This window comes from Heliangelus exortis, chromosome 17, assembly GCF_036169615.1.
Source record: "Heliangelus exortis chromosome 17, bHelExo1.hap1, whole genome shotgun sequence".
In the NCBI taxonomy this organism is placed as follows: domain Eukaryota; kingdom Metazoa; phylum Chordata; class Aves; order Apodiformes; family Trochilidae; genus Heliangelus; species Heliangelus exortis.
The window spans coordinates 325,647-350,852 of record NC_092438.1 but is presented as its reverse complement, the minus strand read 5'-3'; the positions used below and the strand labels follow the sequence as shown (position 1 = coordinate 350,852).

The 25,206-nt window shown below is 47.5% G+C and overlaps 1 protein-coding gene and 1 long non-coding RNA gene across 2 annotated transcripts in view; both read right to left on the bottom strand.

Moving 5' to 3' along the window:
- Nucleotides 1-25,206, bottom strand: part of LOC139803945 (ankyrin repeat domain-containing protein 7-like) — a 226,787-nt gene that overhangs the window by 112,865 nt on the left and 88,716 nt on the right. The window lies entirely within an intron of this gene.
- LOC139804143 (uncharacterized) lies at nt 12,705-16,309 on the bottom strand. Its single transcript, XR_011729287.1, has 4 exons — nt 16,202-16,309; nt 13,729-13,916; nt 13,305-13,391; nt 12,705-12,926 (listed from the first exon to the last, which is right to left on the bottom strand). It is a non-coding gene; the product is annotated as an uncharacterized lncRNA (long non-coding RNA).

Genomic DNA, 25,206 nt, shown 5'->3' with positions numbered 1-25,206 from the left:
CTCCTAAGCTGGTCATCAAGTCTTCCAGGTGGTCATGAATCTACAAAAGCAGGAAAAGAAGCAAGAAGACACACTCTGACTTTCCAGCCTGAAAGTTGTAGATTCCTCCTTACCGAAAATGAATACTACATCCACCTCTTCACCTCTTTATTCCTATTATACCCAACACCAATGATCAAAATGGCCATAGTTTGAGGTCACTGTAAAACTGGTTGCAGTCATCTCCTCTGCTCTTTTCTTCAAGGAGAGGGAGAACACCATGCGGGACACAAAGAAACTTCAGTGAAAACCATCAGGAGGAGCATCTGAAAACCATGCCCTGTGAACCAAAGGGGAAGGACCAGCACCCTGACTACCGTCCCTCTCCTCTCCTCTCCTCAGCAGCAGTACAGCAAAGTCACACTTGCACAAGCAGTCTTCACAAGAGCCCTCATGCACCAGTTCAATACAAAAATGAACAAAGGCACACCGAGTGGCCAAAGGAAAAGCAGTTCTGCACAACAAAAGCTCTGGGGAGTCTGTTTTTGTTCCAGCCTGGGGATGCCAGTCAGGCCTCTGGCATAAGCTGCTTGCCATCAATATCCCCTGAGGACAGCAAGTGTCTGAAGCGGCATCTGAGGCCAGGAGGGGCCTAAGGCAGACAACAGTCACACCACTGGATTTGGGACAAATCCTGCACTTTTAAAGCATTAAGGAGCGTTTCCTGAGTTACCATGGAAAACTCTTAAAACCAGAAAGCTGGGGATGGGCCAGAATGCTGTCCCAGCACCCTGTATGCAGGAGAAAGCAGGAACTGAGCTCCCCTCAGCTCTCCAGGAAAACCTCATCTTAGCATTTCCCCACAGCAATCGGTAAGAAGCTCAGGAGCTCAAAACAAGGCAAGTTGAGGACCAGCTTACTGAGGCAGAGGCTTGCAGGGTTCCCTCAAGGGCTTCAATCATACGTCTTTGCTGCTGGACTCTGCCTTCCAGTCTGGCGTTTTCCATGGAAAGGCTTAAAAAGAAATACAGGCCTTATTAGAGAAATCCACCAGAGCAGCAATTCTTAAAGAGCAGCAGGGGAAAAAACAAACAAAAGCGTCTTCAAAACCATCTGTTAACTTGCTGTGATGCAACGAGGCTGTGCTGTGGTTTTCACACAACCCCAGACAGCGACAGACACCTTGGTTCTCTGTGTCAGTCTCTTACCACTGCACACGCTCTTCCAGCTCTTTTACTCTAGCCCTGGTCTCAGAAGATGATGACAGGAGGTCTTTAAGTTTTTGGGACTTCTCTCTTAGTTTTCTTTTCCTATCCTTGTAGTGATGAATCTGATGCTCATATTGAAGCTGCTGCTCTTCCAGTTCCCGACACTGTCAAAACACAGCAAGAATCCATATCAGCTGGGAGAACTCTTCTAGAGAAAAAAACACTGCTGCTGAAGAACTCAAGCATGACTGCCCATGTCTGCACACACCTGCTACCCAAAGAACTGTCATCAGTTGAAATACATTTAAACTTTCACTTCTACTAGCAAATGAACACAAACCCTTTTACTTTGCCATCCTCTAGACTGCTCTCTCCCATCCCTCTCCTGATCCCCTAAAGCATGGTTCCAAGCACCAACACTCACCCTCCAACTCTTTAAGGGACTCATGGCACCCACTGCTTTCCTCCTCCATTGAAAACTGAAATGAAACTTGATCCCTCTCCTAAACTGCCTTCAGTCACTTCATCCCCTCTCATAAGGAGATAAAGATGATTTCTGTTTCAGAATATATACATATGGAGAATAAGGTACAAAACCATTCTGAACATGATTTTATGGTGGTCTTGGCAGTGCTGGGTTAACACCTGGACTTGATGCCTAAAGGTCTTTTCCAACCAAAAAGATTCTGTCATCCTCTGTTACCAGAGGGGGGGGGGGGGTGAGGGGAAGCACCGTGAGCATAAAGAAGTCCAGAATTTCTACTGCCCTTCAGAAATCAGACAAACTGCTGGGCCAAACCACATGCAATGAGCAACAAACACGTCAGTCACTAACCTCAGACCAAGTAAGGACACCGTGTCCTCATGCCACGGACATGGACATCAAGTTTATTAGTGTGATTCCTCCACACATCATCCCATCTCTGGGATGTGCTGGAGTTTGTTCTGGAATTCTGGGACAAATTCATGTACCTTGGATTTAGCCTCTCCCAGTTCCTTTTCCAAGCCCAGGCTGGCTTCCTCCAGGTTCCTGCAGCGCTTCGTAGCAACTTCCAGCGAAGCTTCTGCCACAGACAGCTTTTTAAGAGCTTCACCAAGCTCCTGCTGCAGCTTTCTGACATTGCCCTGATGAAATGGTTAGATGAGCACAAAAAAGGTTATAAGAACATGAACTATGCCTTTACTTTAACTTATATGATTATACACTTAGACCTGTCTTGGGACTCAATCCCAAAGGGAGGAAAATTTTGCCTGCCACCAGCAGTCAAAAGCTGAGCACCTCTAAATTATCACCAGCTGCTCATGAGGATTTCTGTTTTCTAATACCTACGAAAGGCTCAAGTATTAATCATCCTGCACACTGCACCGGCATACCTGAATCAGGTATTTTTTTAACAAAACTCAAAGCAATCTCTTGTCACAGTTTGACTGCAGATATTACTCTGGTGACTAAAGGCAGGACTTTGTATTAGATGGTTCTTGGGTCTGTTTCTCCATTCTACAAAGAGAATTAAATGAATACTTGGATCTGAAAGCTCTTCTGACAAACACTTGAGGTTTATATTGAAACACATCTCTGTCTGTTTCCTTACCAAGTTCATTTCAGAGTAACAACTGCCTCCCTGCTGACACATTTGCCTTCACAAATCTGGACAGGCCCTCCATTCATCCAGCCACCCACCCAACTACCATCTCCCAAAGGAACCTGGTATTTTGGCACTAGGAATACAAAGTGATTCACAGGGGAAAACCATTGACAGCACTGCTGGAGTTCTTCTCCTTCTTCCCTCAAAGAACCCAAAAAATGAAGAATAAGGTGGTTATCTGACACATGGCAGGTATTCACCTAGCTCAAACGCTCCGGGGTTGAGAGGAAGAAAGAAATGGAATTTTAAAGCACTGTTCACATCACTAAGGCAGGCAAACAGCACACCAGTGTCTAATTACTCAACAGGACTAGCTCCTGTTTTCCAGAAAGTAAAGATTAACAAAATGGGTATGGCAACTTTTAAACCTTTACTCTGCCTGGGACTGGTAGAATTTGCAGAACAACAGTTTAAATGACATCCTAACAAGTCTTCTGACCAGCTAATTAGTTAACACAGACACAAAGAACAAATTTAAATATTGCTACACATCACAAAATACACAATAGAAAGCTTAGGTCAGTGGCTGAAATTGACCTCTTGAGCAACAGGAAGGTCGCTCAGAAGGGGGCTCAAAACACAAACAGAAATTAACACCAAAAAAGTTGCCTTCAACACTGCAAACAGTGTATACTTTACCTCTCTTTTTACTTTGTCAGCCTCATATTTAGAGATTTGTTCTCTTAAATCAGTGCAATCGGCCTTTAATGCCTTGTTCCTCTTTTCCAGCATGTACACTTGTTTCTCAGCAGCAGCACTGACTTGTTGGAAAACTTCATTAAACCGTTCCTGGGCAACAGTCACTGCCCTTCCTTGGATGAGCTGCTGCTCCTGCAGGTTTTCCAGCAGCTGATGGAATAAATGCCTTTCCCTCTGGAGCTGGGCCAATGCCGCCTGCATGGACAGAGTCATAGCATAGAACCACAGAATCATTAAGCCTGGAAAAGACCTCTGGATCCTCCAGTCCAACTGGGAAACCAACACCACCATGCCCACTAAACCGTGTCCCGGAAGTGGAAATAATGTGCTCCGCTCTCCCCTGAGGTGTTACACAGCACTCCAGACCCCTCTGCCCAGCCCTGCCCCAGATGCCCAACACCAACAGGATGCCTGCCCGATTCCCCTCATGAACGCCCTCAGAAAAAATCCTTTTCAAACACTTCCTCGTAGTGAAATGAGGCAACCAGGTGCCACTAATTGCCAGGTAGGGGATTTTCTTACCCGACTCCTTGGGTTTTCTGCTAATGCTAGTTTGCGCCGGACTAGCTCCCTTTCTTCTGATTCATCTGAGCATGGGCTAGATCAAGGTCTCTGCCGCATTCTCTATCAGATGTAGCAAGATGAACCTCTTTTAGGGCACGGCGCTCCAAGGTCCAGCCAGGTGTTCCAGCAGAAACTCATGAATAATGCTCTGAGCCTATTGCCCTCAGGGCTGACTAGCCTGGATCGGTGCTACTGCTCCAAGAAGCAGCTAACCTCCTCCTCCCAGCTTTCCTCAGCAGGGAGCTTTATTGGCCCCCTAATCCTGCTCATGCGCAGTAGGGGCCTGCCCTAATCAGGCACAGGTGGGCTTAACACAAGCTTATGCCCACTACCTCGCAATTAGTGGCACCTGGTTGCCTCACTTCACTACACTTCCTGACATGGCCAAACACACACATGTTTTGCAGAGGCAGGGAAAGCTTCAAAGGTCACCAAAGTTCAAGGTTTCTTGCATGAGCTTTCTCTCACAAAGAGGAAGACCAGGCATGTTTAATCACACAGATCAGCCTGTTACTGAAAAATCTCCCTCTTCCCTTCAATATGCATTTTGCATTGGGAAAAAAAAAAAAGCATTTGACTGCATTGTTTGTCTGCACAGCACAGCAGGAACAACACTGGGCAAAACTGAAGGAAACCAGCTGGAAACAAAGCAGCAGTACAGCAAATATCCTGCATCTGGCAAGGATTTTTCCTCATCCTAAGAGGACTGTACCAACTTCAGACAGCAGCACAACCTTCCTCTGCACGACTCTGCCATCACCATTAGTCACTTTCTGGTTACTTTTCTTTACCTTACTGTATAGTGCAATTTACTCTCTAATGCCACTTACCAGTCCAGACTCTTAATTAAAAATATTTGGCTTCACATACCTGCACCCCAGAGTTGTCAGTGGCTTCCTTTAGGCTTCTTTTTTTTGCTGGTGATGACACATGGGAAGTAGATCCTGAGTGCTCACCTACAATGAAAACAACAGATTTTTACAACCACCTATTTACTCCGAGAGTGCATCTTGATTAATGGTGAGAACAATCTTTACAGAAAACATCACATCCCCTCACATTTGAGAGCTGCTAGAGACAAAATGATCAGAATAGAGTTTTTAATGTGCTAAATATGTGTTAAATATTTTCTTTGGTGGCATTTAACTTTCTTCTGTAAAAAAGAAAGCTTATGAATATCAGTATGGCCACAAATAATTCACTCCAGTGTCTTCAAGGTGCAGGATCTCTCTCTCAGATAAACTGTGGTCCATGCAGTAACGAGCAAGATGCTTTCAACAACGCAAAGGGTGCCTCCTCCTCCTGCTCTGAGGCCTGAGCTGAGGAACAAAAGTGCTCCCCTCTGACCCAGCTGGCAATGCTTTCCAGCGCACACACACACGGGTGGCACTGCAGACACCTCCTACATTTCAAAACCAGAGCAGCTGAGGCACTGGAACAGAAGGGCTCTCCCTCAGCTCCACTCAAAGCTTTCCCTGGCTTCAGCCAAAAGCAAGCACAGCTTTTCAATCCAACAGCACCCGCCAGGAAAGAGAATGCTACTGGCACACCCAAGACACTCCAGTCCTCCTCCTCCTCTCCATCTGCACGTTTTGGTCAGATTGCTTCAAGGAGAACACAGCAACAGAAGCAAGAAGAGCACTTGCTGCATAGAGCACCATCTGCAATCCAACACCATCTAGTCAGGTTCCAGAAAAAGAAAAAAAAAGGCACAAAAGCTGCTTTGCTACTCTGCCAGTGGCCACCAGGATTTACAGGCCAGGATAAAATTTGCAACCTCAGAAGTCAACCACTGTTTTAGTCCATTTACTCTAGGTGGATCTATATTCACAGAGGAAGTATCTGGATCTAGATCATTTCTCTCACCACTGATTTCTCTGCAGCTTGTGCTGGGCTCATCAGGGCTGCCATTTAATAAGTACTTCTCTGTACATCCAGCAATGGCAGTGTTTAGCTCTACAGCAAGCTCTTTCTTCTCTTCTTTTCCATGTTGTTCAGCTGTTTTTTCCTGAAAGAGATGAAACAAAAAAGCTGGTAAGAGCAGAAACAAGCATCTGCTTTGCTACCCACTGACAGCTTGAAGAACATTTTTTGTGGAAGAGAAAAGGGAAACTTTGCTTTCTTTTACAAGGCCTTCTGTGTTTCCAGGGAAATAAATCTTTAGCAGAATTCTGAGGTCCTGAGTCTCGGCCCTGCTTCTGCACAGCCCCTGAGAAGCACTTCCCCACTTCAGCCCAGCTTCATTTCAGTTACTGCAAGCTTTCGGGTGCTCCTGGATCTCCCTCCTACCCTCCCTGTCCTTCGCACAAAGTACCTCAGAATTCCAGGGAGAAGCCCAGAGAAAATCCTCAGCTTTCTCCACTTCTTCCATGGGTGGCAGGGAACCTACACACCAGGGAGGAAAGGAGACACTCAGTGGTTTTATATCACCCTGCTACTCCACTGTTTTATGTTGGAGGCTTTTCTTTAGTAACTTTTGATTCTAGAACCGTGGCTATCATCTAAAAGCACAAGGAATAATAAAAAAAAAAATCTATGTGAACAAAAGGAGTTATTTATTTAATTGCAATTGGCAAATTTCCAGACTAACACACTTCAGAGGAGTCACCTGGCAATGTCTGGAAAAGGAGGTAGGGAAGGGATGGGCAGGGCAGAGGAAGGGCTTGGCCAGGGACAAAGGCTTAGCAGGGGATTCATAGCTTAATCTTAAGGATATGGCTTATTTGGTTCTGAAATTACAAAGTGCCGTGTCTTCACAAGTTAATTTTCTTGCCTACTAGAGAAGAAAAAAATACAAAACTCTACTTAGCAAGCCTACTTTTACAGATCAGTCTATCATGCAATCTTTCCCAGATAGCTTACTGCTTTTCCTGCCCTGCTGGAAAGCCTTCATGCGCCGTGTCACCTTTGGCTTCTGCTGCTTCTGTAAAGAAAGATGTATTTCTGCAAAACTTTTTTTTCAATAGAAACAAACTCAAAGAACTGTTTACATCCCTAGACTTGATGCCTAAATGAGCCTCTGCAAGTACACTAACCAAAATACCCCTCAATTTTAGTATCATGCCAGAAAAATGCATCGCTTCCATTTACATCAAGGCAAGAAAATTAAATCATGTTAAAACTAAACATGCTGGCATCTCCAACTGCCACACTCCTGCTCCTCACCCCTCCAGAACCCCACTGCAACACAACAGATGCTCCCGACATCGCTGCACAAATTGCTCATTCTTCAGCACACCAGTAAGAACAGCAGGCACCAGAGCTTGGAGCTGACAAAGAGAACACTGCCTGAGCATTCCAAAAAAGAGGGGAAATGTGCAGTGTGAGATGACACACAAGCACAGAATGCCATCTCATAGAAAAGAACCTGTTTGAGTAACTCAGCCATTGAGTGCTGGTGGGGGAACCTGATGGGGAGGGAAGGAGCAGCAGCAGATGGAGGATTTCAGGAGGTCCTCACAAAGAAATGCCCTGTTCCTCTATCTGTTTGGACTGAAACACCAAATTTACAGAAAACAAGAATCACCTCACAGGAGAAGAACAGAACAGATTATAAAAGTAACTGAGAAACTTTTAGGGTCTGCAAACCTGACCCAAATGAGCACCAAGAAATGAAGCAATGTGGTTTTTATGTCGTTACCTATTGCTCCTTTGTGCCAAACCGTAACTCTGCTGCACGCTCTGCCACACCCACGGTCTGTTAGGAAAAACTGACAGCAGAAGAAAGGCTGGCAGGCCAGAGACTGCTTCTATCACAGAATGGTACAGGTTGGAAGAGCCCTCCAAGACCATCCAGTCCAACCTTTGACCAACACCATCATCTAACTACTAAACCATGTCCTTAAGGACCAGCTCCAAATGCCTTTTCAATGCCTCCAGGGATGGTGCCTCCACCACTGTCCTGGGCCATTCCAATGCCTGACAGCCCTCTCAGTGAAAAAACGTTTCCGAACACCCATCCTAAACGTCCCCTGGTGCAGCTTCCATCCATTTCCTCTGCTCCCATCCCAGTTCACTAAGGAGAAGAGGCTGTTTCCCTCCTTACTCCAACCTCCCTTGAGGTACTTGAAGAGAGCTCTAAGGTTCTAAGGAGGAAACAGTGCTGGCTGGAACTGCAGTTGCTTTCAATCCCAGTTACTTGCCTTCAAATAACTCCTTTTCACAGGACAATTTCCCTGGAAATGCACCATACCTTGGGAGTAAAATCCAGTTGTTCTGCAGAAGCACTCCAACCATCACCAATCCCCTTTTTCTCAGATCTGCTTAAAAAGCAAAGCAAAGTGATGACACCTGTGCCTCCCAGATCACCCCTCAAGGAAGTGGTAGGTATTTGTAAAGTCTCACCTTTTCAAGCCTCCTTTGGAAAAGTCTTCCACTCCTGCTCAAACACGAAACGACATGGTGAAATTAGATTTGGCATGCTAAAAATTCAACAGTACATATGAACAAGGTACTCCTTGCACACGTGAGTACACAGCAGAGGGAAAAGTTTTACTAGTTCATGTAGTATGATGTGTAATATTATGCTAGAGACAATACTAGCTGCTGCTCTAGCCAGTTACAAACTATTCTGAAAAGGGAAAGAAAATCAAACAGCATAACCCAACCAAAAGCTTAACCTCACACTCAGCCTGTTACTGCAGCACAGCAAAGAGACTCTCATGATGCAGGACACGTGCTTCATGGTGCCAGCCAGAGACTGCAGTAATAATGCCAAGAAATGTCCCCTGGACACTATCTGCTGTCCATTTGCCACACAGTTCTGATAAAACACCCTTAAGAACCCAGAGAGAATAAAACCTCCACTGTAGGGTCTGAGAGGCAAAGCACAAGACTAAATTCCATTGCATAAAAATATTAATTTCCTAAGATTCTTTTAGGGTTATGTGGCCTCGTAAGGACAGACTGGATTTTAAAACCTCAGAGAAGGAGGTAGGCGTTTGATCCCAGGACAATTTAATGTCACCTGCACGAGCTGCTTCTGCCTTCTTTGGAGCTGCACTTTCTGACAGCTGCTCACTAAGACTAAAGAAAGAGAGAGAGAGAGGAAACAGAGTTGTTAAAAACAACCACTTCCTGGCAGGTAACATTTAGCAGAAGAGTTAACAGCCATTTTTTATTCATCCTACACAGTTCACATGAATTCAGGGACTCCTAAGTACTTCTGAAGGGCAAGACACAGAACTTTCTGCAGGGCTGGTACACACTTCAGTGTTCCCTGCAGTCACCTTCATCCTACAGATGCACATTCCAAGTTATTAACTCCTGCTTGGTACACTCTTTCAGCCTAGCTTTTAACAAAGCGCACCTAACCACATCAGAGAAGGAACAACAAAATTATTCAACAGCCACACTTATAAGCACACCTAACCACATCAGAGAAGGAACAACAAAATTATTCAACAGCCACACTTATAACCGACCACTTCATTGAACCAAAAAGTTAAACGTTTACCTGGGATACCCATAAATACAAGCATAATCATCAGCTGTCCGCCCATCAGCATCTTTATGGGAAATGCCAGCACCGTAATGCAGGAGAACTTGGATCAATTTCATCTTCCCGACAGAAGCAGCCATCATGAGTGGGGTTCTGAAAGATCCAGATGTGCTATGAAGTTATCATTTTACACAGACAGTCAATATTTTCATTCCTGCGTGCTCTCAGCTTGCTCTCCCATTACTTGACAATGAACAAAAGAAAAAGCAGGTTCCATTAAAAGCAACAAGAACATGGGAGAGGGAGTCAACACAACTGCATGGTCACACCAAGCTGCCACACGCACACCACTTCAGTGCACATGGAGGCTGCTGTGCCTCTCAGCAATCCCACCGAAAGAATACTCAAGGGACCCATGTGGATAAACCCCTTACCTTTGTTGCTGGTCTCGAGCATGCACATCAGCTCCCATTCTCAGGAGAAACTCAGCTGTCTCTACCTGACCTTTGGAGACAGCAAGACTGAGTGGGGTAAAGCCCTCCTGAAAGGACAGACAAATACACCAAGTTAATCATCCAAGTCAAAAATAGTCTTCAACAGAAATATTGCTGCCACTTTCTGAAACAACTTCCTTTAGAAATAGAAACATGTACCTTATTCTTGGCATCAAGATTGGCATTATGATCAAGTAACAGCTCCACAACTTTAGGACTGCAAGACAGGACTGCCAGGTGGAGGGCGGTGTTGCCAACAACGTCTCTGAGGTTTGGGTCTGCACCACACTTCAGCAGAAAACCAGCACAGGCTTGGTGCTGGAACTGCACTGCCTGAGAACACACGAAAAAAGGGAAGACTTCCAAAACTCACATTTCACTCCATCACAGCTCGCCCAGCTTCTGACCACTGGCAAAGAAGAGCACCTGCAAAGATGACCTGACAGGTGCCTGTTCCACTCCAAATCCAACAGGCGTGTTTCCGCACAGCTCTGCGCACAAGAGTCCTGCCAGACACCTCTCCTTTCATGCACACTCAATAAGCCCCTCTTCCAAGAGCAGAACTTCTCTCACTCACCATCATCAGGGGTGTTGTCCCAAAATTATCAACAGCATCCAACTGGCAGCGGTGCCTTACTAGAAACGTGACGACCTCTGTGTGGCCGTTTGCAGACGCCAGATGGAGAGGTGTCCTGAGAATTAAACATGGGAGCTTAACACTGACAGACAAGGAAAGAACCAAAGCTGTGGCACCACCCAGCCTGGGGGACCCTGCTGCTCCTGCTGCTGCTGCAACCCCGCACACATCACCCACAGGGCAGGAGAGACCTGGGGAGGCCTCAGCAGCTGCAAGAGAACCCTGCAGGGAGAGAAGGGCCAAGCGGCAGCCCAGCAGCACGCACCTCCAGGAGCACTGGCGCCCACCCAGCAGCTCCCGGCACTGGAAAGCTCTCAAGTTCCCCCTCCCAGCTGACAGGGCACATCTTGCTTTGCAAGCAATCAGCTCCAAGGGGATCCCACACAAACCCTGCAGGGGGGATGCTCCCGCACGCCACCCGAGGTGTCCCAGCAGCGGCCACAGCCCCTCACCGATTCTTCCTGTCGCGGCGGTCGATGCCCCAAATCTTGATCCACCAGCGCCAGCGCCTCAGCCAGGCCAGGTGGCCGCGGGCAGCCGCACCGTGCAGACTGCCCAGACCTTGCTGCTGAGGCTTAGGGGCGCCGGTGCCGGCAGCAGCAGCAGCGCGGGGCTGCCCAGGAGCGCTGCCAGAGCAGGGAAGCTTCTGCTTCTTGTTGAAAAGCCCCATCCCAGGAGCTCTGCGAGCTGCGGCACGGGCACAGCCCTGCGGGAGCAGTGGGAGGCAGCCGGCCGAGCCGGGGGGGTATAAAAGGGAGAGTCAGGAGAAGGGAAGGGCAAAGGCAGGGACAGGGGATGTAGGAGAAAGGCAGGGATGAGGCGGGAGCAAGGAGCAAACCAACGGCGAGGAGCACGAGCAGCCAGAGAGGCAGAGACCAGCACAGCTCAGCACAGGAGCCACAACCGTAGAGTCACCACCAACGGCACTCGCCAGGGGCAACGGTGGGCGGGGCCGAACCACCCTGTGGGGGGGGGGAGGGGGTAGAAGGGGCCGAACCAATTCACGGGGGGGGGGGGGGGGGAACGAAGGAAAGAAAAAGGCATCTGAGAGAAGCTGAGAAACTCTCCCCCATCGGAATGAGTCCTACTGGCAGGACAACTATCTTTTCCCTAACTCTTGGGAAAATGTTAACACAAATGTTAACTGTCACCATGCTCCGTGTGCCACACCCAGCTACACAGAAAATCTTCTTAAAAGTTCCCTGCTGCAAACACATCCTCTGCAGGCCCCGGCACCAGCCTGACCTTCCACAGGCAGCCCAGCTTTTGAGCAGCCAGCCTGAAATGAGCCATAATGGCTGTAATTAGCCCCATTGCTGGGCATCAGCCAGGGGAGAATTTAAAAGCAGCAACTTGCCTCAGGCTCTGAGTCTCACTGTTACAACTTTGTTATCTCCTGTTTCTGCTCTCAGAACATCAGATGTGATTGTTTTGAATTAACAAAAAAACCTGCACGGAACACTTGCATTCCTCACAATAACTGATCCCACAGCAGGGAATAAAAGCTGCATCAGTCAGTAGGGCTTTGCAAAGAGCACACAAGGACTCATCAGGTATGGGACCATCAGAGGAGGAGGGCTCTTTGGATAAAGAGAAAGGCTTTTTCTTCTTTCCTCTGGCATATGCTTCCCTGGAGGCAGGGTGGGGAAGGAAAAACACAAAAGTTAAACACGGCTACATGGAAAAAGTTAAAGACAGGCACACGGAAAAATTTTCCAAGCTTTGGATTTTATCAAAGGAAGCAAGAGATGGAATTCTGCTCACCTCATGTAAGCCGTCTTAAATACATTTATATTAAACTACTTTTTTTTGGTTGCTTTGGCACTCCAATGCTTCCCCATGATTTCTCTTGTTCCCTTTTTGGTCAGTTCAGTTAGTTCCATACTTATGCATTAAGAGTTGGTATTGCATATTTCCCCATTCTTGTCAGCAGAGCTTCCTTTGTATTGGGATCTTTCACCTCCAGCATGAAACTCCTTGGAATTCCTGTGCTCTTTCTAACTCTGGGATCAGGCTCGACAGTTTAGGCTCAACACTCCTCATTTAACTGTTGCAGACCCACTGAAATGTCCATAACTTACAGCCAACTAAATTACTCTGCCAACACTGGGTTTCTAACGTAAAATTAACAAAATGTCTCAGAAATGGTGAACAGCTTCTGAAGGGCTTCCTTGTGTCTTGAAGCTGAATAATACTGCAGGATTACACTGAGGCTGATCAGGTACTCCCCTCCTGTCTTCCCAGCCTGGGATCAACCCTCTATAGAATAGTATCCAAATAGAAACATTTTGTAAACTTAAACCAATGACTTCAAATTATTAAAAATCAAAGTTTTGTTCACATCTCTTTTTATCCAGCTACAGATCATAACATAAGATTTAAAATAACAAAGCAAAGACTCTTGGGGTTTTTTTAAGTATTTGACAAGAAATTCCATATACCTCAATAAGCTGGGCCAGAGAAACAAGTGCAGAGGAGTCACTGATCTCTTCACAAAAAAATAATGAAAGGGTTTTTACATACCTGTTTTCAAGAAATAAAACCCCATCTGAATTAGAGTAAATACTATGAATGCGGTTTGGATAAATGCACTGTGGGAATTACCAGGGTCCCTGGGCCAGCTACACTCACGCTCACAGAGAGAGACATTCATGTGCAGCAAGGAATTCAAACTGATCAGTGACAGCATCACTGATGTCAGATTCAGACTGAGTGGTTTCAGACCTACAGACAAGAAGTTTTCAAGTTGAAACATGACACACCACTCCATGACCAGCAGAGGCTGTATTCTTCACACAACACAGACACACACTTGATGAATTTCTACATTCAGATCTCCTAACAGCTTCTCAAGTGCTCAGACCCCACAACTCTGGGTTAATGTAATGCCTCACCCCATTCTAGTGAAGAAAATTCAGTTATACCTAAAATCAGGATGACAAAAAAAAAAAACATCCCACCCCTTAGTGATTTTTTTATACTGGAAGGACTATTTTGAAATGCAGAGTTACACATCATATGATTCCACCCCAGGTGGTGGAATCAACATCTAGAGCATTACCAGTCAGGTATTTCCTTGTGTTCCTTATCTGTATTTTAGCAGCAGCAGGACAGAGTTTGCAAAGCTGTAGAAAAATGCTGCCCCTTTTCCCAGTGTCAGTTCCAAGTGGTGGTATCCTGAAGAAAGGCTGAACCTTTGGGAAATGGAAGCAGCATCCAAACCTGAAGTCACCCAGATCCAAACATGTCCTGCAGGCAGAAGGGAAGAAAAATGACAGAGCTTTTACCCACAAAGGCACTGGGCTCCAATCTTGTGCTGAATGTGTCCACTGGGCTGTTGGCATTTTCATGTGCAGACAAACTATTCAACTGAACTGCTTCATCAGACAAAGCCCAAAGATCAAATGCAGAACTGCAGAATACCAACTTGGGGAGAAACAATTCTTTAACTGATAGCAATCTATTGAAGACATTTATGTACTCAGAGGGGCCCAAACAATTTCACCTCAGTTATGCAGCTTCAGGAAGAAATGTCCAGGCATTTACAGACACAAAAAGGAATTGTTTAGCTGTACAGAGGTGTCCTCAAAATGTTTGGGATATGTTGGTTTGAGTCGAAAGTAAGAAACAGTACCAAGTATAACAGTAACAGATAACAGTAACAGTGGGTTTTGGTAACATTTTCAAAAATTAGGAAAAAAAAAAATTAGGAAAAAAAACCTGTGCAAATGATGGCATTACACAGTTTTGCTATGCTGAATCAAATACATTGCATTTACAACAAAGACTGTGTTTTATTGGAAAATACTTTAAGTTAATGTTTGGGAAATTAATACAAGGGTACATTGTTTGGATGTAAACGCAGGCTGCAATAGAAAGTGTAAGACTGTGATTTTACATACAGCTTTTGATGTTCCACTCGCTGGCTCCCTTTGCCTTCCTCATGTTCCACTCACTGGCTCTGACTGGCTTCTAGAAGAACAAAAAAGGTGATCAGAACTCCAAATAAAGCACTTGTGTCCAACCTTAAGTAGTGAAAGCAGAGTATAAACTAGTTTTCTGATGCACAGAGTAAAACATGTTGAAGACAAAATTCAGTCCCTAACCCCACCTTTTCTTCTTCAAGATGCTGCTGTCCCTGCTGCCCCCCAGCCTGTCACTGCCCAGTGTCCCATCACCCCCAGGCCTTCACTACCCACTGCCAACCCCCAGCAGCCCCCTGGCTCTGCCATGGCTCCCTCAGCAGCCCTGGGCCCATCACTGCCCAATGTCCTTTCACTCTCCCAGACCCTCACCACCCCATGTCCCCCCTGTCACTCCCAGCCTGCCACCTCCCCGTGTCCCCTCCTGTCAGCAACCAGCCATGGCAGAACAGCCTGGGGGAGATGCAGTGGGCTTGGTGGTCACAGGGCCAGTGAAGGGAGGGGATGGCTCAGGGTGTCTGAGTGTCTCTTAGTGCAAGAGGATATAGAAAGAAACATTCTTGGGAACAAGTCCCCAGTGATCACCTGGTTTTTCCTTTTTCCCTTCCAGGTGATGATGGGCAAGCCCCAGGCCCATGCAGCCATTCTCTGCGCACAAGTCCCCTGGGGCTGGGTATCTGACACACGTTTCATAAAAGAACACAGCCCCAGAGATTTGATTTGTTCATCTTCAGCTGGGGGAAGGTGTGTGTGTGTGTGTGTGTGTGTGAGAGAGGAAGAGCTGCTCTCCCATTTCATTTTTGCACCTTAGCAAAAACATTGCATGATTTACACTCAAGAAATCAAAGGTAAGCGACGCAGATGGCTCCAACCACAAATTTCCACTGACTCCCTAGAAATATGCAAGACCACACTATCAGTCACACTGCCCTCCCTGCTGTAGAGGTGTCAGACCAGAAATGATGGTTTCAAGACAGAAAACACAACACAATCCAGCACAACAACAACAAAAAAACAACCTGAAGAAACCAGGTAAACAAACCAAGAGTCCCTAATCAAACCCTAAAAATGAAAACAAGCTTTCATCTTTGAAAAGAAAGCCCAGGGTGCTGGGGCCTGGCCCAGCTGCTCATCACTGCTCTTCTGGGGCTCTGCCCAGCTCCCTGCCCCCAGCTCTTCATCCCTCCCTCTCTCTCGTTTGCCCACCACAAGTTTGGGCTTTCACTGGCTGTCTCCCTCTCAACGTTTCCCAGTTCCTCCCTGCCTCTTCTCAGAGCTATTGCTGTTTCTCTCTCTCTTTGTCTCCACATCTTTCTCTCCCTCTCCTCTCCTGGCCTTATTGTCCCTCTCTCTCCTGCAGCCTCTCCCCTTTCCTGCCCCTCCCCTCACCCTTTCCCCTCTCTCCTGCTCCCTCTCCCACCCCTCTGTCACTCCCCTCTCCTGGGGCCTTTTCTGTCTCTCTCAGGCCCCTGGCCCGCCCCTGGCCCACTCTCTGTCCATCCCCCCTCTCTCCTCCTTCCCGCCCTTCTCCTCTCTCTCTCCCTCCCTCCCTCCCTCCCTCCCTCTCCCCCTCTTTGCCCCCTTCCCCTCCATCTCTTTCCCGCTCCTCACCACTCTTTTTCCTGCCTTCTCTCCCTGCCCAGATCCCCTTCCTCCTGCTCCCCCTCCCAGCTGGGCGGGGGCCGGGGCAGCCCCGGGGTCGGGCGGGCTCAGGCAGCAGGAGAGGAGGAGAGCCCCGGGGCATGCTGGGAGCTGTAGTCCCGGGGCATGCTGGGAGCTGTAGTCCCGGGGCATGCAGGGGGCTGCCCGGCGGCCATCTTGGTTCCCGGGCCATGCTGGCAGCTGGCATTTCCCCACTCTCCCCATCCCGCAGCCGGGGAAAAACTCCGGGAGGGCGGCATGGATGAGCCAGCAGCTCGTAAAAGCCCTCAAAATGAAGGAGGAAGCATGCAGAGGGGGGATGCAAGGGCAGGTACCCTAGGAGGAGTAGACAGGTGGTTGGAGCAGCTGGGGAGCAGGGCAGGAGAGCCACATCCATCCCAGGTAGAACTTAATCTTGCCAGGGGTGGAAAGAGGAATAAGAAAAGCTTTGAGAGGTACCTCTCTCAGGTGGGCTGAGAGAGTTGGGGCTGTTCAGCCTGGAGAAGAGAAGGCTCTGGGGGGGCCTTAGAGATCCTTCCAGTCCATGAAGGGGCTACAGGAAAGCTGGGGAGGGGCTTTTCACCAGAGAGAGTAGTGACAGGACAAGGATTAATGGTTTTAAACTGAAAGGGGATAGATTTAGGTTAGATATTAGGAAAACCTTCTTCCTCATGAGAGTGGCAGGATACTGGAAGAGGTTGCCTAGAGAAGTTGTTGATGCCCTTCCGAGGAAGTGTTCAAGGCCAGGTTGGACGAGGCTTTGTGACACCTGGTCTAGTGAGAGATGTCCCTGCCCATGCAGGGGGTTGGGTCTTGATGATCTTTAAGGTCCCTTCCAACCCAAGCCATTGTATGATTCTCTGCCTCCTTAGGAGCTGTGTCCTGACTTCTCTGCAGTACTTGAAAAAGCTTGGGTTTTGTTATGGGCAGCTCAGCAGACACCAGTGAGACTCAGTGCCTGAGGCAAGTTGCCTTTAAATTCTCTCCTGGCTGATGCCCAGCAATGGGGCTAATTACAGCCATTAGTGGCTCATTTCAGGCTGGCTGCTCAAAAGCTGGGCTGCCTGTGGAAGGTCAGGCTGGTGCTGGGGCCTGCAGAGGATGTGTTTGCAGCAGGGAACTTTTAAGATGATTTTCTGTCTAGCTTGGTGTGACACATGTGGCATGGTGACAGTTAACATTTGTGTTGACATTTTCCCCAGAGTGAGGGAAAAGATAGGTGTCCTGCCAGTAATTCCTGGTAGGCCAGGAGAATTCTAGATGTCCATTTCCCTCTAGTTATGGGTTAGACTTGTCTAGGGAAACACCCTGCACTTGTGCAATGGCAATGGAGCTTTTGCAGTGAGCTCTGTGCAGTCAGAGGAAGCTAGTTTGCCATTTGAAGATGACAAGTGAGAGAAAAGAACTGGGTTACACAAGAAGGGTTATTTTACCCTCTCTATCATAGAATCATAGAATTGGCTGGGTTGGAAGGGACCTCAGAGATCATCAAGTCCAACCCTTGATCCACTACCGCTACAGTTACTAGACCATGGCACTGAGTGCCACATCCAGTCTCTTTTTAAATATCTCCAGGGACGGAGAATCCACCACTTCCCTGGGCAGCCCATTCCAATGTCTGATCACCCTCTCAGTAAAGAAATTCTTTCTAATGTCCAACCTAAACCTCCCTCGGCACAACTTGAGACCGTGCCCTCTTGTCTTGCTGAGGGTTGCCTGGGAAAAGAGACCAACTCCTTTGAATTGGTTATGAAAAAGCCTCTCCAGGAGAAGAACTCTACCAGCTCTTTGTATGGCTCATAGAGGTGGGGGAGAGCTTCTCAGCTTCTCTCAGATACTTAAGGGACCATTGTCACCTGTAGTGGCAATGAATGAATGCTGAAGCTTAAACCAATGCAAGGTTTAAGGATTAAAGGAGGCTTTTCCTTTCCTTCAGCCCCCTTCCCCCTGTGAATTGGTTCGGCCCCTCCCCCCCCACCACCCCCCCAACCCCCCCGCAGGTGGTTCGGCCCCACCCACCGTTGCCCCTGGCAACTGCTGTTAGGGGCGACTCTGCCGTTGTGGCTCCTGTGCTGAGCTGTGCTGCGCTGTGTCTCTCCAGCTGCTCCTGGTTCAAGATCTGAACAGGTTGCACCTCGCTGCTGCCCACGGTCACCTGTCCTGGCTGAGGTTCTGGAACTCGTGGATCAAGATTTTGGGGCATCGACTGCCGTGACAGGGAGAATCGGTGAGGGGCTGCGGGCAGCATGCTCGGGTGGCCTGTGGGAGCATCCCCCCTGCAGAGTTTGTGTGGGATCCCCTTGGAGCTGATTGCTTGCAAAGCAAGATGTGCCCTGTCAGCTGGGAGGGGGAACTTGAGAGCTTTCCAGTGCCGGGAGCTGCTGGGTGGGCGCCAGTGCTCCTGGAGGTGCTGGGCTGCTGCTTGGCCCTGCTCTCCCTGCAGGGTTCTCTTGCAGCTGCTGAGGTCTCTCCTGCCCTGTGGGTGATGTGTGCGGGGTTGGAGCAGCAGCAGGAGCAGCAGGGTCCCCCGGGCTGGGTGGTGCCACAGCTTTGGTTCTTTCCTTGTCTGTCAGTGTTAAGCTCCCATATTTAATTCTCAGGACACCTCTCCATCTGGCATCTGCAAACGGCCACACAGAGGTCGTCACATTTCTAGTAAAGCACGGCAGCCAGTTGGATGCTGTTGATAATTTTGGGACAACACCCCTGATGAAGGTGAGTGAGAGAAGTTCTGCTCTTGGAAGAGGGGCTTATTGAGTGTGCATGAAAGGAGAGGTGTCTGGCAGGACTCTTGTGCGCAGAGCTGTGCGGAAACACGCCTGTTGGATTTGGAGTGGAACAGGCACCTGTCAGGTCATCTTTGCAGGTGCTCTTCTTTGCCAGTGGTCAGAAGCTGGGCGAGCTGTGATGGAGTGAAATGTGAATTCTGGAAGTCCTTCATTTTTTTTTGTGTGTGTGTGTGTTGTTCCCAGGCAGTACAGCTCAGAGAACAAGACTGTGTGACTTTTCTGCTAGAGCAGGGTGCCGACCCAAATCTTGCAGACATCGATGGCAACACTGCCCTCCAGTTGGCCATCCTGGCTCGTAGTAAAAACCTCGTGGGGCAGTTAATCAAGCATGGTGCCAAACTGGGTGCCAAGAATAAGGTAAATATAAATATTTCTTCAAGAAGTCCTTTCAGAAAGTTGCATCGATACTTCTTTTACAGATTTTTTTTTTTTTTACTTTGATTATTAAGATGATGCATTTCTCTGACTTTTCAGAAGGGCAGTACCTCACTAACTCTTGCTATCACTGAAGAACACGAGGAGATATTAGAAGATCTCCTGAAAGCAGGAGCTGATGTGCATGCTCGAGATGAGCAGGAGAAGGAGGGGGTGCAGGAAGAAGGAGGGGGTCCAGGAGGAGGAGGTGGTCAAGGAAGAGGAAGGGATCCAGGAAGAGAAGGGGATTCAGAAGGAGGAGGGGGTCCAGGAATAAGAGGGTATCCAGGAATAGGAGAGGTTCCAGGAAGAAGGAGGGGGTCCAGAAGGAGGAGAGGGTCAAAGAATAAGAGGGGGTCCAAGAATAGGAGGGGATCCAGGATTAGGAGGGGGTCCAGGAACGCAAAGACTTTGGTTTGCTCCTTGAGTGTTTATCCAAATGTGTTCATTGTAAAGGAATGGGGAAAATACTTCTTCCGAGAGCAAGTTGGAATGAAAATAATGACTGTGTCTGTGTCAAATGATCCATGGCATTGCATGTTTTGAATCTTTCAGAACCCCACTCATGATTGCTGCTTCTGTTGGGGAGATGTATTTGGTCAAAGTTCTCCTTTCTCACGGAGCCAATTGTCGCAGCGAGGGAAGACTCGGACACTCAATATGAGTTATCAGCAAGCTTCATTTATTGATTATAGCACACTATATTTTTGCAGTCCTTAATAAGCTAATACATATTCTGTAATCTAACCACCCTATTGGATATTATTCTAAATGTCAACCCCACCTTAAGTTCCTTGGTTATCTACATCCTTCTGTTACATTCTTTAGCTAACCACAAGTCCCTTTTGTTGTATAATGGCTACAGTCAAGGACATAGTGCCCATACGAGGTGGTAGTTAGCAACATTCATGCAACATCGGCAGATCAGACTAGCTGAGTTTGATGTTTCCCAAGAACTTCTTCAGCCATCTGCAACATGTCTACATGGCCCTTGTCACACAACCAATCCTCCACAGCCAATATTTCCCATGAAGACAAAGATGGGAGGATAGATGTGGATTATGCTGATCTCAATGGCCATTTACGGTAAACTTTGAACTTTATGATTAGAATGCGGTGTGGTCTCTTCCAATAAACCTCTTCCAATGTCATTTTCACACCTTGAAGTCTCTCTTCCCTATGGATTTGCAGATTTGCTCCTCATCCCACGTGATCTGTCTCTTCCTTTTCCACTAAACCTCTTCCAGTCTTATTTTCACACCTTGAAGTCTCTCTTCCCTTTTCCCCTTTTATCTTCCTTTGGGAGGGTGGAAGGGGGGTGGGGGGGGTGGTACCAGAGCAATTCTGTTACCTGGGCTTTTTTTTTTTTTTGGTTAGCACTGAGATTCTCTCAGGTGGTTCTCTGTGCCTAGAAGGCAGGCTGAAAAAATGTTCTGAGCAGGAGTTAATAACTTGGAAGGTGGGAATGTTTATTTATAGGGTGAACGTGACTGCGGGGAACGCTGGAGTGAGTTCTGTGTGTATTACCAATACAAATACTGAGGAGTTTATGAATTTTTGAAAACATTTGCGGGGGGGGGGGATAATAAATTGGTGTTAACTGTGGTGCCAGCATGTGGTTCTTTTTACCAACTCTATTTCCTCTCTTTCTCTGTGCAGTGTAAGTCACTAGCTGGCAAAACTGGAGGACACAGAAGAAGCTCCTGCAGGGGATGCACTTCGATCTCCTGAGCAGGCAGGAGCTGCTCCAATTTTTTGGGGTGCACCTGCTGTGGACGGAAGAGGTAGGATCCTTATCTATGGAGGAGCTCAAGAGGAAAATGATGTTACCTTTTCGTGAGGTGGTTTGTATTGTCAGCACTGACTGTGCTCCCTGGTGACTTCAGTGCAGGCATCAGGAGGAGCAGCACAAGAAGCTTTGTGAAGTTGCTGATTTGTTACTTTTTGGCCTTGTCAGGCTGTTGTGATTTGTGTGCTCCACGTCTACTGCCAGGATTCTGTCCCATAGAATTAATTTTTTAATATAAATGAACTCTAGATTGGAACCTGTTCTTCTTTTAGTTTTTTTTAAGTGTGTTATATCAGAACTCTGTGGCAAATGGGCAGCAGAGAGTGTTCAGGGAGCATTTCTTGGCATTAACAGTGCAGTCTGGCTGGCACTGCAAAGCGCATCATGAGAGTCCCTTTGCTGTGCTGCAGTAACAGAGGGTTAGGGGGTAAGCTGGGGTGATCCTGAGAGACTTTCTGAGGTCCTCTGAAGTGTATGTTTTGGGGAGGAGTCCTTGTGCCACATCCATTCCATGTGCTTGTGGTCAAATCAAGAGAAGCAGCACTCCCTCCTGCTCTGAGGCAGGCCCTCTCCTACATCGTCCCGATCCTAGTCGCAGTAGCCTTCCTAACCCTGGTAGAACGAAAAGTACTAAGCTACACACAAGCCCGCAAAGGACCCAACATTGTAGGCCCATTCGGACTTCTCCAGCCAATAGCGGAGGGGGTAAAACTATTTATCAAAGAACCAATCCGCCTATCAACATCCTCCCCCCTCCTATTTATCGCAACCCCAATGCTTGCCCTCCTGGGAGGGTTGTAAATGGAAATGTGGGGTAAATTGGAAATGTGGGTTTTTTTTTCTATTCCATTCCATAAACCAGGTGTGCAGAAAATGAAAAAGTGTAAAGAGGAGCAGATGTGGCAGCAGCAAGAAGTAAGAGCCAGAGACTGATGAAAAATTCAAAGCCAAAATCCAGATGATTTTATTTACAGAAAGTACAAAAAAAAGAAGGGGAGGGGAGTAGGAAGTGAAAAGGAAAGGGGAGGGGGAGAGGGGGGAAAGGGGAGGGGGAGAGGGGGGAAAGGGGAGGGGGAGAGGGGGGAAAGGGGAGGGGGAGAGGGGGGAAAGGGGAGGGGGAGAGGGGGGAAAGGGGAGGGGGAGAGGGGGGAAAGGGGAGGGGGAGAGGGGGGAAAGGGGAGGGGGAGAGGGGGGAAAGGGGAGGGGGAGAGGGGGGAAAGGGGAGGGGGAGAGGGGGGAAAGGGGAGGGGGAGAGGGGGGAAAGGGGAGGGGGAGAGGGGGGAAAGGGGAGGGGGAGAGGGGGGAAAGGGGAGGGGGAGAGGGGGGAAAGGGGAGGGGGAGAGGGGGGAAAGGGGAGGGGGAGAGGGGGGAAAGGGGAGGGGGAGAGGGGGGAAAGGGGAGGGGGAGAGGGGGGAAAGGGAAGGGGGTAGGGCGGGAAAGGGGGTAGGGCGGGAAAGGGGGGGGGGGGGGGGAAGGGGGGGGTAAAGGGGAGGATGGCAAAGGGGAGGGGGACTACGCATCAAAAAAATACCAGGGAAGGGCAACAGGGCTGTCATCCATCCAACCAACTAAGAACATTTATTCAGACTGACAGAAACATCTTTTCATGTCTTCTAATCCATCACAAGATATGGAATCAGCTCCCAAGGATGTAATTTAAAGTTCATCAGTGTCTGGCAAGAAAAGAGATAAGATTCTTCGTGTTACTTTTACAGGAGAGAGGGGCAAAGAGGTCACTGTCAGAACATTATGGCTACGAAGCCAGAGCTGAACACTCTCTGTGGTTAAAAGCAGACAGCAACAGAAGGAAATTGGCTCAGGGGCTTCCTGCTTTCAAACAGCACCGGTCACTCCAAAGCTGTGACTCTGGAGTAATCATCACAAAATAGGTGCAACTCCTCCTGGGCCATCAGGCCTCACATCACAGAACAGGTTTGATGCCACGGATGACAAACATTCAACTCCCCTGACGATTGCCTGAACACTACTGAGTGAGCTTTCCCTAAAGAAAGGATAACTTTTGATTAGCCTCTTCTTGCCTATTCAAATAAAAAGACTGCAACAGAGGAGCTACAAACACAAGCAATGAGCAAGGGACAGCAAAGACCAAAAACTGACAGCAGAGGGTGTGTGTTATGGGTCAGTGCTGAAGGCAGCCACTGGACAAGGGAGGAGAAGTGATGGCTGAAGTCTGAAACTCTGTGTAAGGGCTCCTTTTATGTTTGTGATTGAGGATTAACTCCAGTGAAAGGTGACTTCAGATTAAGCCAAGTGTATCTGTGTGGAGGAAATAGGTAAGATTCCTTTCTGATGGGTTTTGTTTTGGGTTTTTTTTTTTCAGGCAGCTGTTTAAAGCTCTACAAAGCATTTTGTAAGCAGAAAGTTTCCACGTTCAAGTAAGTGTAAAGCTAGCGGAAAAAAACCCTGTGCTTAGCACAGGAACTAAACAGATTTCAAGATGTTGTTTTCAAGAGGTAGGAGCAGTCATCTTTTTACTTTTACATAACACATTACCATGTCCAGGTTCTTCAGAGGCAAATTCATCCAGTTCCCACCTGTACTAGAATTATACAGAAAACACACCATTAACATTGTGCAATATTAAACTTCTAAAACATTCTTCAAATCCACACAAAAACAGGCAGTAACTCCAAGGGCCAAAGAAGTGAGGCCATAAACCAGCAGAGTGGAGGGAAGGGCCCCCTCTGCAGGACTAAAGGGAGAGCAGTGACCAAATTCACAGCTCCTCCAGGAGAACCCCTCTACAAACCCAAATGCCTCCTACACACAGTGGATCTCCCACACTGAAGTATGAAGTGAGATTTGTTGCAGATTTATTTATTGTAGTCAGACATCCTAGGTAAGAAAATTTTATTTAAAGCTTAGCTGGGAACATCCTATGGCATCATCTTTGGTTTCTGGGCACTCTTGGAAAACAGCACTCAAAACCCAAACTTTTCACCCCTAGCACACCTAGATGTTGTGTTGGGATGAGGAGGAGTTACACCATGAGTAATCCCTGCAAATGAGTTGTAAGTGAGGATGGGATTTCAAAATGTCTACCTTGGCTGCAGAAGAGGAAATCCTGTTCATCCATAATTCTGCTCCTATGGGTGAACTGGGATGCCTCCTACTGGACTTGGACTTCTGTTCAGAACCAGGATGTCCCAGGTGAGTTGAGTGGTAAACTGGATTTGCAGCCACTGATGGGAAGTGTGTTCTTCCACCTTCCATGAAGCTTTCTGTAGGCTTTTCCTATTTTTTTTTTTTTTTTTTTTTTTTTTCCCCCCATCAGTTCTGAAACATTCAGACACAAAGAATTATCTCTGGTAGGAATAGATTAGGAATGACCAAACCCATTTGACCTGAAGGGTTCTGGGGAGCCTACATCATAGGAGCCAAACCTGCAAGAGTTACCAAGACTTGGGATTGCTCAGCACTAAAGCTTCAAAGCAATCTGTGAACGGAGTTTGCTCTGGAATTTTGGGACAACTTCATCTACCTTGGTTTTAGCCTCTCCCAATTCCTTTTCCAAGCCAGGTTGGCTTCCTCCAGGTTCCTGCAGCGCCTCGTAGCAACTTCCAGTGAAGCTTCTGCCACAGACAGCTTTTTAATGTCACCTCTCTGACATTAAATGAAATGGTTAGATGAGCATGAAAAAAGTCATAAGGACATGAATTCTGTCTTTAACTTATTTGATTATTCAGTTACAACTGTCTTGAATTCAAAAAGTAGGAAACTTTTGCCTGCCACCAGCAGTCAGCCCCTCCAAACTCACGGAGCAGCTAATGGAGGTTTCTGTTTTCTAATACATAAAAAAATATTATAGTATAGATAATATTATACTTTTTGAACAATACACCAGCATACACTGAATCATGTTATTTTTTTTAACCAAACCCAAAGCAACCTGTTTGATGCAAGAGCCACAGGTTGACTGCAGATACTACTCTGGTGACTAAAGGCATGACTTTGTATGAGAT